Source organism: Bactrocera dorsalis, chromosome 1 (assembly GCF_023373825.1).
Source record: "Bactrocera dorsalis isolate Fly_Bdor chromosome 1, ASM2337382v1, whole genome shotgun sequence".
Lineage (NCBI taxonomy): Eukaryota > Metazoa > Arthropoda > Insecta > Diptera > Tephritidae > Bactrocera > Bactrocera dorsalis.
In genome coordinates, this window is record NC_064303.1 from 63,418,156 (window position 1) to 63,433,704 (window position 15,549).

At 39.2% G+C, this 15,549-nt stretch overlaps 1 long non-coding RNA gene across 1 annotated transcript; it reads right to left on the bottom strand.

The window, feature by feature from the left end:
- Positions 1-244: 244 nt before the first annotated feature.
- LOC125775760 (uncharacterized) lies at positions 245-6,321 on the bottom strand. The gene is made up of 3 exons (XR_007421368.1): positions 6,072-6,321; positions 382-454; positions 245-323 (listed from the first exon to the last, which is right to left on the bottom strand). It is a non-coding gene; the product is annotated as an uncharacterized LOC125775760 (long non-coding RNA).
- Between the last annotated feature and the right edge of the window lie 9,228 nt (positions 6,322-15,549).

A 15,549-nucleotide genomic window follows, 5' to 3' on the forward strand; every position in this document is an offset into this window, starting at 1 on the left:
TGTTGGACAACAGAAACTTTGATTGCGGTTGCTTGTCTCCCCTACCGTCCCAGTTGCACAAAGTCAGGAATTCGTCAGTGTACAGATGCCGCAACACATCACATACACTGTCTTTCATCCTTAAAACAAACTGTGTCTGTAATTTGAAGAACATGTTAAAAACATCTGAAAAAGGTGTAAACGTAATAAAGTAAAAATATTTAAGAAACAATATATTGGATTACCATTTCCATCCACAGGCTTTACTTGTTGCTTTGAGAAGCTTGCCTCTGTATTGTAGCAACCAGAAACGTTGAACTTCTTCCGTTTAAATGTCAATTGTTCTGCAATAATAAATGCATGAAAGTAAATTGAAAACTAAAATGACAATTTTACATGCACCTTTTACGGGAGTCGAAGACGTTGTTGGGCATTCCTCCAAATAGGTGTCATCAAAAAGCACTGGTGAATCCATCTGATTAAGAAATAAAAATATGGCAGCATTAAAATTCATTTTAATTTCATTCATTTCTTAACATAATATATATAAAATACCGTCGGGACAATGCAATATTACAGTGAAAAATACTAATTTGAAAATTCATGAAATAGATGATGTAAATCCCTCCACATCAGGATCACAATCAAAATTTACATCTTTTTCACAAAGTTAGATGCACTTAGGTAGGTAGGTAGGTAGGAGTCCAGCCCTATCGGGCTCAATTAGCACTGATGTGCCATTTTGATACACTGTTCGTGGAACCTCCTGTATCTGCTGTTACGTTCCACCTTCTCTCTCAAACCATTTTGAGGTTTCGATGAAACTACTTATGTCCGATATGCTTTTGGTGGAAATCCATTCAAGGTTTGGTGCTTGGTGGCTTCCGAGTGTTTTGTGTCGGATCTGTGCCAGAGCTGGGCATTCGCAGAGAAAGTGGAAGATTGTTTCCTTGTTCCCTGCTACTCCGCAGCCACGGCAGATGTCGTTGTAGGGCATACCCATTTTGGACGCATGTTCCCCAAATGGCCAGTGCCCTGTTGTGGTAGCTGTTATTCTGTATATACTTTTCCTTGACCTATTTAATAGGCCGTTGGTTCTTTTCCTGTCGTATGTTGGCCATAATTCTTTAGCTATGACACATTTTGTAATGTTTTTCCACCTGTTGATAGCAATTTGTTGAAATTGTCTATTGATCTCTCCTTTGATCGATCCTAGCGGGCTCGGTATGAGCTCTGCCTCGGATTCATTGAGGAAAGCTCCTGCCTTTGCCAACTCATCTGCTTTTTCGTTACCGAAAATGTTCCTGTGGCCGGGAACCCAGATCAAGTTTAGCTGGAGCTTGTCTTTTATTGAGCTTAGCGCTCTCTTGCAGTTGTGAACTATACTGGAATTTGTCATGGGTGAAGACAATGCCAGGAGGGCCGCCTGGCTATCCGTAAATATAGTTGCTTTATGTATATTCCCGTGGTTTTCTAATAGAACTTCGCAGGCTTTTTCTATCCCTAGTACTTCTGCTTGGAAGATGCTAGCCGAGTTCGGTAGACGTATAGAGAGAGATATGCCCAGATCAGCGGAGAATACCCCCGTGCCCACTCCGCAGTCCATTTTGGACCCGTCGGTATAGACTGAGGTGGTACCCTCCTCTGCAATTGAACCTCTTCTTCATTCTCGTCTAGATGGTATCCTCACCTGGAAGTGTCTATTGAAATCCAGCTTTGGGAGAATGTAGTCTGATTTATTAATAGTGAGTTTGTTTAGGACTACACTATGTCCGTAGTTCTGCTGATTCCAACCTCCCAATTCTTTTATTCTTATCGCCGCAATAGCTGCTGTTTTTTGAATAAAAATGTCCATTGGTAGTTGATGCAGGATCGCATTGAGCGCATCAGTCGGACATGACCTGATTGCGCCTGTAACACCCGCACATGCTGCTCTTTGTATTCCATTTAATTTTCTAATGTTGTACAGTTTGTTTAGCGCTGGCCACCATACCAGAGCTCCATATGTGAGTATGGGTCTTATGACCGCCGTGTACATCCACATGATTATACTTGGTTTGAGGCCCCAATTCTTGTTGACAATTTTCTTACAAGTATAATACGCCATGTATGCTTTGTTTATTCTTTTTCCTATATTTATTTTCCAGGACAGTTTGGCGTCAATCTCCACCCCCAAAATACTTAGCTGTTGGGGATAGAGTGAGTGTTGTGCCGTTTAGTACCGGAAGTTGAAACTGAGGTATTTTGGTTCTGCTAGTGAATAGCATCAGTTCTGTTTTGTTCGGGTTAACTCCTAGACCATTGCTTTTAGCCCATAGGTTTAACCTACGAAGTGCTCTTTCCATAATCTCGCTGACTGTTGAAGGAAACATACCTGATACCAACAACACTATATCGTCTGCATACGCTACTGCTTTCACTCCTCCACCGTTTAATTGGAGGAGTATTTCGTTCAGCGCTACAACCCATAGAAGCGGAGAGAGGACCCCCCCTTGAGGCGTCCCTCTACTCACGTAACATGTTTGTGTTGCAGCGCCGTTTGAAGCTATAATCTTCCTATTCTCAAGCATCGATAGTATCCATCTGCACACAGTGTCATCTATGCCCCCATGCGCCAGAGAATTAATTATCGTATTTACTTCTATGTTATTGAAAGCGCCCTCTATGTCTAGAAAAGCAGCCATGGTGTATTGTTTGTGGTGCAGTGATTTTTCAATCACACTTATCACCTCGTGAAGGGCGGTTTCGGTTGATCGGTCCTTTATGTACGCATGTTGGGACTTCGATAACTTCTCCGCCATTATTGTTCTTACGTGTATATTATTAGCCTTTCTAGTACCTTCAGCATAAATGAGGTAAGGCTTATAGGTCTAAAATCCTTGGCGTTCTCGTGCGTTCTTCTGCCTGGTTTCGGAAGAAACACAACTTTACTCCTTTTCCAACTTCTTGGGATGTAGGATAGTTGAATGCTTGCTTTGTATATATTTTCAAGCCTTAGAACCATTGGTTCTACCAGTTTCTGCAGCATTATGGGCATAATCCCGTCAGGACCTGCCGCTTTAAATGGTGCAAAACTATTTATGGCATATTTGATTTTTCTTTTGTCTACTATTTGGCTTCGATAGTCAGCTGCGTTCACCGGTGGTTCCGGTTGAACCCTCGTTGAAGGTGTTTGCTGACTCCCGGGGAAGTATGTTGTGATTAGTACCTTCAGAGACTCTTTTGCCGAGGAGGTCCAATCACTTCCCTCCGCCCTAATGTAGGCAGTATTAATATGGTCTTTGGATAGCATTTTACTCAGCCTAGCGGCTTCTCTGCAACTTTCAATCGATGTGCAGAAAGCTCGCCATGAGTCATTTTTAGCTTTCCTGACTGCTTTTTTGTATTCCTTCATAAGGTCTTTATATGGCTGCCATATTTTAGTTCTAAAACTCTCATTGAAAGCTTTCCTTAGTTGTGTTCTCAAATTCTTGAGTTCACTGTTCCACCAAGGAAGAGACTTTCTCTTTTTCAAAACTGTTAGCGGAGTAGATTTATTAAAAGTTGTGATTAGGATTTTTTCCAACTTCTCTACTTCTGAATCTAGTTCCTCTGGATTTCTGATACTCTTATTGCCTCCCTTTTCGAGGCATTTTGTTGCTATACTGGTAAATTTTCCCCATGCCGTTCTTCTAGGGTTCCAGTATGTGAGAGGCGGACTGTACCTCTCGCGGATGCTGAAGAGTATCCAGGAGTGATCCGACATGGAAGGCTCATCGGACACCCTCCAGTTATCCACAACGAGACTGTCTGTGTCTGTTGATAGCGTGAGGTCTAGAACTTCCTCCCACCCCGGGAACCTATCCGAGCTTGGGAAAATAAAAGTTGGCTTATCGCCCTTGTTGCAAATACTTAGATTACTATTCAAAATATACTGCAAGAGTGACTCACCTCTGGTGTTTATACTGGAGCTACCCCATACGGTGTGCCTTGCATTTGCATCACACCCTATTAGGACATCATCCTTCTTGTTCTCCTCTACTAGCCTGGTGAGCGGGGCCGGTGGTATGTCTTCGTCATGGGCCAAGTAGGCCGAGACCAAGAAGAAGGGCTTTTCCTTCTGTTCCACCTTCACCACTGTGATATCTGCTGTGCTGTAATTAGGACAAAGAAATGCATTTATACTTTTATTGATAAGAATGCATGCCCTAGGTTTACCTCTGTTCCGCGTGTAAAACAGGTTATAATTGCTGCTGTTTAGCCCTTTTATGGAGTCTTCATTGACCCAGGGCTCCTGTATTAGGCTGATGTCGATGCCCCCCTCGTTTACGAGGGTTGTCAGATTCGCTGTAGCACTCTTTGAGTGCTGCAGGTTAATCTGTACGCATCTTATGCTGTTGTTATTGGGCATCTCGGGGTTCTTCAATGCCCACATTCCTTAGCAACTGGCTGGCGTCGTCGACCTCTTCCGTGTCGTCTTCGTCAGCCGCTTTGTCGCCTTGGAAGATTTTTATTCTTGCCTTGCGTATTCCGAAGCTGATTTTGTTGTCAGTCTTCTTCAGAACCTCAATGGACTCATCACAAATGGCCACTAGTATTGGCTTGCTTGCTTTGTTTGGGTTTTCCTCCTTGATAAGCTGCCACTCATCTATACCAGGTATAGATTTGTTCTGCAGCTTAATGCACCTCAGGAGTTTTTCGCCTGGCTCCTCGAGTGGGGGTAACCAAATGCGAGCCCGAGGCCTCTTTGGAATATCCCTGGCGGGTATAAGCCTCAATTGGAGGCCTACAAAGGCGTTGCTAATTTTAGCAACACTACCCGTCAGGAAATCTAGCGAGGCCTGGTCTGCGCACTTGGTGACCCTGTAGCCCCTGAAGGTCTCAGAGGAGTCAAACTCCGGGTGGGGACCCTCAGGATTGTCGAGTACATAGCTTAGCACCATACTCGACAATCTGACATCGATCTCCACCCATCTCTCCTGAATAGTGCTCGGAGAGGAGGATTTCCCATCTATTATGGCCACCTGCAGGCTATCCCTGGCTACATCGCAGAAATGCCTTGCCGTTGTTGTACTGCTGTGTTCACCCTCACTCCTCCTCGGTTTTTTGGACTGAGCTCCGGGTACTTCTGTGGTGGAGCGATTTCTCTTCTGAGAAGTGCTCTCTCGTTTGCTCTCTTCTTGAGGTTGTGATTGCTTCCTTTTCAGGTAGCTCTCATATTCCTCTACAATAGATTTGAGGCGCTTTGTTTCAGCCTCATCAACTGGGGTACCGGCTGCCTGGTCTTTGGCTATCTTCCCTAGTATGAAGACTGCCCTCTGGTATCGGTTTTTCCTCAGCTGATTCTAGGATTTTTTGCGTTTCTTTCTGCTGTCTCCTTTAGCCGCCAGTGCACTTTGGTTGGTGCTCATGGCAGCCTTGGAGGTGGACGCCTCCTCTCTTAAATTTGATGGTTTGTCTGCTGTATCTACCGGTGTACTTTGGTTGGTACGTCCGGTAGTACTCTTACTTGTCTCCTGGCTGGAGGCAAGCAATTCGTCCTCTTCGGATTCCGTGATAGGATTCCTATAATTCATGTCCGTAGTCGTCGCTGTTGTCGTCGTCATGGTTGTTGTTGTAGTTGTTGTTGTTAAGTTGTTTGTTACGTTCATGTTTTGGTCCCACGAGTAATCCGGAAAGGGTTGGTCACTCGTCCGCAGAGCCGGTATACGGAGAGAAGGCGATTTATACCTCCGACCTCGCCCGGGCATCGGAGGGGACCGTTCGCGATCAGCTATTTATTACCCCCCGCTGACCATTCAGCCGTTGGCACGGGTACCTCGACACCTTGGCTTAGGGTGGTGTTGGTTCGGGTATCCTCACAATTCCACAATAGGAGATGGGCGTAAAACCTAGGGTTTATTCATCCATATCACTATTGTGGGAAATTATGAAGTGTCCCTCTTAGTTCGTAAGATTAGAGTGCGTTTCCTTTGGGATGCACACTTTATTCTTACTTAAGCCCCTTCGCCACGGCAAGGCGACCAACTTCAAAGATTAAAAGCCTTTTTCCCGGCTCACATATGCACTAAATGTATTTTGCTCCATATTGAATTATTATTTTCTATACTCACCCTTTTTCCAAATATAAGTACAATAATAGACACAAGATGTTCACAAATATTAACGAAACACAATTCTAAAAGATTTCAATATTTATTTTCAATAATTTTGCAAAAATATGCACAGCACAAATCTGCACAATTCTTTATCGACGCGTTTGTAACCGAAATTTTTTTTCTTCGAATTCAATTTGTCACAACGAACAAGCAAATGTCAAATTCACGGTATCATGCTGTACGCTTTCACATCCATCGTTTTCAATACGCGGTGACAGCTAAAAAAATTATTTGTCTTCTTTTGTTTTATTCTTGCTTAATATCTGTTGAGTGAAGAGCTTATAATATAAAACAATCAAAAGACACAATAGATTGACTTCTTACTCATTTCAAAGATTTGTGAGGGAGCGTTAGTGACAAGTAAAAATTGTGTAAATGTATTGGAGTTTCGGTCACGCAAGTTTTGCTGGGTATGTTTTGTACTGCCTCTGCCTTATCCAATATATGTGAACTGTATCAATAGTAAGATTTTTCTTATCTTATTTAACATTTGTGAAAAATATAAAAGGTTTAAATATATGTAATATTGTTGGCCGTCCTTTGGTAGCAACGAACATGTTCAATTTTGAACAATCATGATGCTGTCAAGGTGGCCGGTGTTGCGTCAAGCGACTTATGTATAACGCTAAAATTAAAAACATTACATTAAAATTAAATAAATTATTAAAATAATAAAATATTATATTTAAATTATGAAGTTTTCTTATCTTTATTTAAAAATCCTTACCCTTATAATATTAAACATACTCATTGTCGGGGTGATCGACGTGTGTTTGCCTGTGCCAAATAAAATAAAAACTACTAGAATTTGGGTAACAATTAAGATTTGTATATTAAGGGTATAATACTTGTACGTGTATAGTATGGGTGGGTTAGTATGTACAATTATGTGGTTATGTGTGTGGGTTTTTAATTTAATCTAATTCGTATTTAGACGAGTTAGGAGGACAATGCAGGGATGTGTTCATTTGGTATGAGCATCCGGCCGCCTTGCAGGGTCTACGAATAAAAAGATTTTTATATCTATTTTGATATGGGCACAAGCACCGGTTAAAGTCCAACCGAGTGCGGTGTTTTGTGCGATCACAGTGCTTTTATCGGGGTTGAATAATCCGGGTTTCATTAATCTCGGGTAGATGTCAGCTTTTGACATTCTTCCAAAATTTAGGGCCGGCTAGGACTAAGTGGTCGAACTTCCTAATGATTTCGCCACTTAAGTCACGATTATAGGCTCGGGTGGGTAAATTATGCGTCAGTAGGCAGTTAACTTCGACATGCCAGTCGGAATCAGTTAATGATCCTATGACGACTTTGCATATACGATGCGAGTCGAGGTACGTTTTCGGTAACCTCAATCTTTGAACCAGCTCTGAGGCAACTATAGTTACCATTCGGGTCGGGTTGATTATGGCTCATATTTTATTCCATTTGCCATCGCTTTGATCATGACTGTTGGTATGAGGGTCGACTTGGCCAGTAACGTGGGTAGATCTTTTTGTTTATGCAATCTTTCTTTGCTTTTTGTTGTTTTTTCTGGGTCTTTGCAGAACAACCGGGTACTTCCTCGTTCTTCTCGAATAGGAGAAAGGCTGATAGTACGTCGGGCCGTGCGATTCGTATTTCCTCGCTCCTCTCGAATGGGTGAAAGGGTCTCTTTAAAGCGATGTAGGCGTCTTGCCAGGGATCCTTCGTCGGGGAGTGGGCTGATCTACGGGTCACGCTGAGGGATCGTACAGTGAATGTGGGGCTGCTTTGGCGACTGCAAATCGTACTGGTTTGAGGGGCCATGTCACTATAAGAAAATAAGATTAATTGCTTGGTAAAGTGACTATTTTGGTTATTGGGCGGGTAATTGTTCCCTGAGAGGTACGTATGTCAACTACTCTTGCTTTATTGTCCGCACCGAGATACATTTTTTCGATGCGACCAAGTCTCCACTCATTTGGGGTTAGTCTTTCTTGACGTATAACTACCATATCGTTGACGTCTATATTGCGCTGAGGGTATTTCCACTTGTATCTTTTGTGGAGTTCTTTCAGATATTCTTCTTTCCATCGTTTGCAGAAGTGTTGATGGAGTATCTTCAGTTTCCGCCATCTTTGTGCGATGCTTAGATATGCATCTTCTAAGTTAGGTTCCGCTGCGATTAATAAAGGGGTACCTATTAAGCCTTTTTTAAGTGGTTCTTTAAACTTTTCACTCCTGCTTTCCAGAGTCCACCCATGTGGAGCTCCTGGAGGATTAAAGTGCCAGTTGATGTTTTGGTGTACTTCACTAGTTGTTAATTGAGTTTTCAATGACTTTATGAATTCTCGCCAATCTTTAATTACAAGTTTAGACGCTCCAACGAAATTAGTACCATTGTTCGGATAGAGATCGGGGGGACATCCGCGCCTGGAAAAGAAACGTGCGAATGCGGCCATGAATGCGTTGGTGGTGAGATCACTTTCTGGCTCTAGATGTATTGCCTTGGTTGCAAAACAAACAAATACGCATACATAACCTTTTGTGATCAGACATGCTCTGCCGGTGTAATTTTTTATGTCGTAGGGACCGGCGAAATCGACTCTTGTTGCTGCGAATGGGCGGGTTAAGGTGGTACGTTCTGTGGGCAGTGCTGCCATAATCTAGGTAGTGTTGCCCTTTTTGTGCAAAAAGCAAGTTTTGCACTAATGAATGGTAGACTTGATGAGAGTTTTCAGCTTCGGTATCCAAAATTCTGAACGCATAAGTCGTAAGACTAGCTGGTTGCCGCCATGAAGGGTTGTTAGATGGGTAAATTGGGGGAGTAGTTTGGCTAATCGACTGCTATAGGGTAGTATAATCGGATAACGCTCGTTGTATGATAATGCCACTGAATTGCTCCACCGACCATTAACTCGCATTATCCCTTTGGGATCGATTAAAGGGTTTAGGGTCAAAATTGTACTTTTTTTTGGGTATGCTGGTTTTTTGGGTTAAGGCTTCATACTCTTCCTGGAAATACTTGGGATAAAATAATTAGCTTCGTGCTTGTAGTGTTGAACTCTTCTGGAGTTATTTCCAACGGATGACTGTTGTGATTTATTGGATGACGCTTTCAAACAGAATCTGAACAAATATGCTACAACTCGAATGGCTTTGGGTAAGGATGAGAATCTATCCAGCATATTCTCTTGTATTGTGTTCACGAAGGTTTTGATTGGCCGGAGTTCCAGTGTTGTATGGATTGATTTTTTTAGTTACTGGCCAGTGTTTCGAGTCGAGTGTTAGCCATTGGGGTCCGTGCCACCAGACGTCATTATTAACCATTTCTAGAGGTGTGCTTCCGCGAGTAGCTAGATCTGCGGGATTGTCTTGGCTTTCGACGTGAGTCCAATTTTCGGTTCCAACCTTTTCTGCGATTGTGGCAATTCGGTGAGATAGAAAGATTGTCCATGTGCATGGGGGTTTGCTAAGCCATGAAAGAACAATTGTGAAATCCGCCCAAAAGTGAGTACGGTATTGGGTAATGTTTTGTTGGGGTAGGGTCGCATCCACTAGCCATCCGCAAAGTTCTAGCCTTGGTAACGATATAGTTTTTATTGGGGCCACACGAGTCTTGGATACCAAAAGGGGTGTCGAGGTATTTGTGTTTGTAGATACGAGTACACTTATATATAGGGCTGCTGCGTAAGCTTTTTCAGATGCGTCAGAGGATCCATGAAAGTTTTTGATCGCTGATGTCGAAAAGTGAGTCCATCGAGGAATTTTAATGAGATTTAAGGCATCGTAGTCTTTTATGAATATTTTACATCGATGGAGAGTTAAGGGTTTCAGACATTCATCCCAATCGAATTTATGAAGCCATATCTGTTGCATTATTATTTTAGCTGTGACTACAACGGGGCTGAGCCAACCAGCTGGGTAAAACAATTTTGCTATAATCGATAACACTTCTCTTTTAGTATACGACGTGTTATCCTGAATAGGGTTGATGAGCAAAAAGAGCGCATCTTTTTTTGCATTCCATCTGATTTTTAGTGTTTTTGTGTTATTGGATTCTGGTAAACTGAGTGAGTTGGTATCCAATAGGTGTTCTTGTGGGATTCCAGATAAAACATTTGGGTCATTTGAGGTCCATTTCCGTAGAGGGAATCCTGCGGACTTCAAAGATGAAGTGAGTTTATCTCGTGTCATTATCGCTTTTGGTGCGTTATGTGCTCCTGCAAGTACATCATAGACATACATTCCGTTTCGAAGTATATCTGCTGCCAGTGGGTGGGTTCCTTGTACATCATCCGCTAATTTGAGGAGGGCACGGATAGCTAAATATGGAGCACAGTTAATTCCAAAAGTAACAGTTTGTAATTCAAAATCTTCTATAGGGTCGTTAGGGGATTTCATAAATAAGATTCTTTGAAACGGAGTGTGTTTGCTTTCAACGAGTATTTGGCGACACACTTTTTTAATATCTGCGTTGAATACGATTCGAAACAGTCACTTTACTACTAAGATTACGAGGTCTGCTTGCAGAATATACATGCAGTATAAAACTATTCAAATTTTTTAGGTAATCCGTAATTTTTGTGGTTAGCAGTCATTTTATTATTTTAGATCTTACTCGCTGATATTAATTCTTACTCTGCTTTTCTTAGAAAAAAAGCGAAAATCTGGTATATCGAAAATGACTTGGTAGTTTTATTGACTGGTGATTTCCGTCAAACCCTCCCAGTGATTCAGGGGGGGACACCAGCAGATGAAATTCAAGCGTGCATTAAATCATCACGCTTAAGGTCGACAGTTGAAAAACTCCGCCTGAAAACTGATATGAGAGTGCATCTTCATTAAGACGTGGATTCATGACTTTACGCAGAAATGTTGTTGAAAATTGGTGATGCTTGTTTAGCTGTTGACGTTGAAGGCTATATATTACTGTCAAGAGAATTTTTTAATTTAGTAGAAAGTGATGTGGATTTCATTGCTAATGTTTTTCCGGAATTGCAACAAAATTTATGTAGTGATCAGTGGTTGTGTGCAAGAGCAATATTAGCACCAAGAAATGAAATAGTTAATAGGATCAACACTGATATTTTAAACGGGGTTCAAGGAAAAATGAAGGAATATTCGTCAATGGATACAATTATAGATACGGAACTAAGTACTTCATATCCTGTGGAGTTTTTAAATTTACTTGAACTGTAGGGTGTACCGTCACATAAACTTCAATTGAAACTAAATATACCAGTAATGCTTATGCGAAATCTAGATGCTCCTCTGCTATGTAATGGAACAAAGCTTCGGATAACAAAATTGGGACAGAACATACTTGGTGCTACTATTTTAACAGGTGTCGGTAAGGGAAATATTGTTATAATACTTCGGATACCAATTATTCCCACTGACTTTCCATTCAAATTTAAAAGAGTTCAGTTTCCCGTCAAGCTTAGCTTTGCTGTTACTAAAGGGTGATTTTTTAAGAGCTTGATAACTTTTTTTAAAAAAAAAACGCATAAAATTTGCAAAATCTCATCGGTTCTTTATTTGAAACGTTAGATTGGTTCATGACATTTACTTTTTGAAGATAATTTCATTTAAATGTTGACCGCGGCTGCGTCTTAGGTGGTCCATTCGGAAAGTCCAATTTTGGGCAACTTTTTCGAGCATTTCGGCCGGAATAGCCCGAATTTCTTCGGAAATGTTGTCTTCCAAAGCTGGAATAGTTGCTGGCTTATTTCTGTAGACTTTAGACTTGACGTAGCCCCACAAAAAATAGTCTAAAGGCGTTAAATCGCATGATCTTGGTGGCCAACTTACGGGTCCATTTCTTGAGATGAATTGTTGTCCGAAGTTTTCCCTCAAAATGGCCATAGAATCGCGAGCTGTGTGGCATGTAGCGCCATCTTGTTGAAACCACATGTCAACCAAGTTCAGTTCTTCCATTTTTGGCAACAAAAAGTTTGTTAGCATCGAACGATAGCGATCGCCATTCACCGTAACGTTGCGTCCAACAGCATCTTTGAAAAAATACGGTCCAATGATTCCACCAGCGTACAAACCACACCAAACAGTGCATTTTTCGGGATGCATGGGCAGTTCTTGAACGGCTTCTGGTTGCTCTTCACCCCAAATGCGGCAATTTTGCTTATTTACGTAGCCATTCAACCAGAAATGAGCCTCATCGCTGAACAAAACACGCGCGCGAAACACATTTCGAACCGAACACTGATTTTGGTAATAAAATTCAATGATTTGCAAGCGTTGCTCGTTAGTAAGTCTATTCATGATGAAATGTCAAAGCATACTGAGCATCTTTCTCTTTGACACCATGTCTGAAATCCCACGTGATCTGTCAAATACTAATGCATGAAAATCCTAACCTCAAAAAAATCACCCGTTATAAACAAGGCACAAGGAAAAATATTACTGGTAGCAGGAGTGCATTTAGAAAACCCATGCTTCTCTCATGGTCAACTTTATGTAGCCTGTTTACGTATATCTAATGCCCAGAATTCACACATATTTGCACCCGACGGGAAAACTTTTAACATGGTCTACAAAAATATCCTAGATTAATACTTTGTATTTTATTTTTTTAAATTGTTAGAATTCAGAATTATTTATTTTTGTTACGGGGAAATATATTTTAACATTAGTTGTTCCATTTCAATACTCATATTTTAAGGTGTTGAATCTTCATTGCCAAGCAATAAAATTTAGTTATCATTTTGACTCATCTCTATTATTATACCTTACCCTTTATCTCTCATACTTATTTAATGGCTCTACTGCGGGCGAAGCCGCGGGTAAAAAGCTAGATAATATAAACAATCAAGGCGATGCATTGTCAAGAATTGAAAAACTTCTAGAAAAACAAGCTGAGCAAATAAGCAATTTACTTAATATGATAATGCTCCTTGTAGATATTCGTATAGCCATATGGAATGCTAATGGACTTTCAAATAATTATGTACAGAAAAAACAGTCTTTGCTTAAGTCTGTACTGTGAGAGTTCACTTTTGACTCTGATTTTCTTTATTAAAATTTCTTCCCTCAATACATTTCTATATTCTAATTTCTTAACTATGTATATATGTATATGTGTGTATGCTTAGTGTGTATACACATGTGTAAATATGTATTATATTTTTATTGCATTTTTCAGATACCAACGCATTGATATTTTATAGTTTTTTAGATTAGTGCATCTAACGCACTTATACACATACGTACACACGCTTGATACTTTCTTATCTGTTGCTAGTTTGCATTAATGTTTCTAGTATGTATATTTTGTATTTTAATATTAGTATTATGTATACTCTAATTTATGAGTTTTCTTTTATGTGCAATGATTTTCACATTTTTATGAGCAAGTCTCATATTACAATTTTGTTGCTTACCATTGCACTTGACAATTAGTGGACTGTATATACTTTTTATTTAATTTATTGTTTACATGTATATTTTTATGTATTAATGTAGTTGTGTCAAAAATATAATTTTGTATATATAATTCTATCTTAAGGTTACAAAACTTTCATGTTCATATCTTTATGAACATTTTGCCAGGGGCCAAAGTTGTATCTTAACTTTACTTGTATATTATGTTTTATTATTAATATTTTTTAATTATGTCTAACTGGAAGTTCAAATGGAACAGTCACAGTTCTTGTTACACATTTGGATCTTATATATAAAATAGTAATGATTAATGCTATTATCAAAACTAATGTTAGCGAAACGTGACCACTTACGTGATGAAAATTTATACTTTTTAATTTTATATTTTCTGTTTTGAGGAGTTCTATTTGTTGTTTAAGATGTACGATATCTTTGGTATTGTTTATTAATGTTGAATCAAAAGGTTTTATTTGTAGTTCTGGAATATCTTCAATATCTTCAACCCAAGAAGAGGATAGCAATTCTTTTTTAATTTCAGATTGTACGTGATGAGATGCTGTTACAGTTACTCCTTCATGCCGGACTGTGCATCCTTCTCTTATTGTCATAATGCCTTGACTAGGGATTTCCATATGCATTTGTTGATTATTATCACATTCTAGATATATCATTGCTTTGCTAAATAATTTGTAAAGCCACCGATTTTGAGAAGATAATTTTATCCAAACGTTTTCATTTGTAGAATGTTTGAAATCACATGCTTCATTTTCTAATTGTTTTAAAGCTGCTACTTCACATGAATTATCCGTCGCTGATTTCCAAGCTAAATTTCCAGGACATTGGTAATGATTCTCTGAGTTAGTAGAACATTTATCTAGATCTACTTGGTTTATAAGTGAATATTGATTCAAATCAAACTTGTATATTAAATATTCTGCCTTTATTTCTGGAATAATCATATTCCCTTTGTAATTTATTGGAAGTGGATTTAATTTATATACGTTTGACGGTTCATACGATATTAAGGGAATTTCTAGGTTTATGACTAGCCGTGAATCAACAATTAAACCTTTAGCAGTCATCGATTTATAAATTTCTTTTAATTGGTTACCCGATTGTCTTCCAGGTAGTATTAATTTGTGTGATAGTTTGTTTCTAATAAATTCAATTTCTTTATTAAGTTGCGAAGGCTTTAATAGTTTTGGATTTATGCGACCATGATTTATGTCAATTAGAAGATTAATTATTGAAGTTTGGATTTCTTCACATTCGTCCATAACTATTCCTATTGAAATGGTTAATATTTGAAACATCAAGGTCATTCGTTCAGCATTTTGATCTTTTATTAGTTCGTTATAAAATTTATTAAGTTGTTGATTCATTTTCTCAAAATTACGGTTAACTTCATCTGTTGTTTTTTTTAATATATTTATGGTAGAATCAACTACCGTTGTCTGCCTTTTAAACAATTTTGCTACATCTTTTTGGTTGTCGAAAATTTTATTTATTTTTTATTTATTTAGAAGAGAAATAAATATAAATAGTTATTCCACTTATATATATGTAAAGCACTGGCTGCTAGGGCCTTCGGCTTGATTAATATTTACAGATTAAATTATTACCTTTTTTTTTACTTACGACTAAAGCAACTTAAATATTAGTTTGTACTTCAGTTTCTTATAAATTAAATAATTAATTTACATATGTACATATATTTTACAAAGAGATTAATGTTATTGTCATCTGTCCGATCGAGTAAGTCAGATGGTTTGTTGTTACCAAAAATCAAGACTCTTTGTTGTTGTACGTATGCGCAGTGATCGAGGATATGAAGTATTGTGAAATCTTCCGAACCACATAAAGAGCATATGGGTTTGCTTGTACCATTCAACAGGTGTCCATGTGTCGCAAGTGTATGTCCAATCCTTATGCGTGTGTATGTTTTTATATTTTTACATGTGGTTGTATTGGAATAATGTGGTTTTTGGCCTAATGGATTAGCAAGTTTATAATAGTGGTTATAGTGTCTCCAATCGTTTAGACAACAGAGCGATATATGTTGTTTAACGTA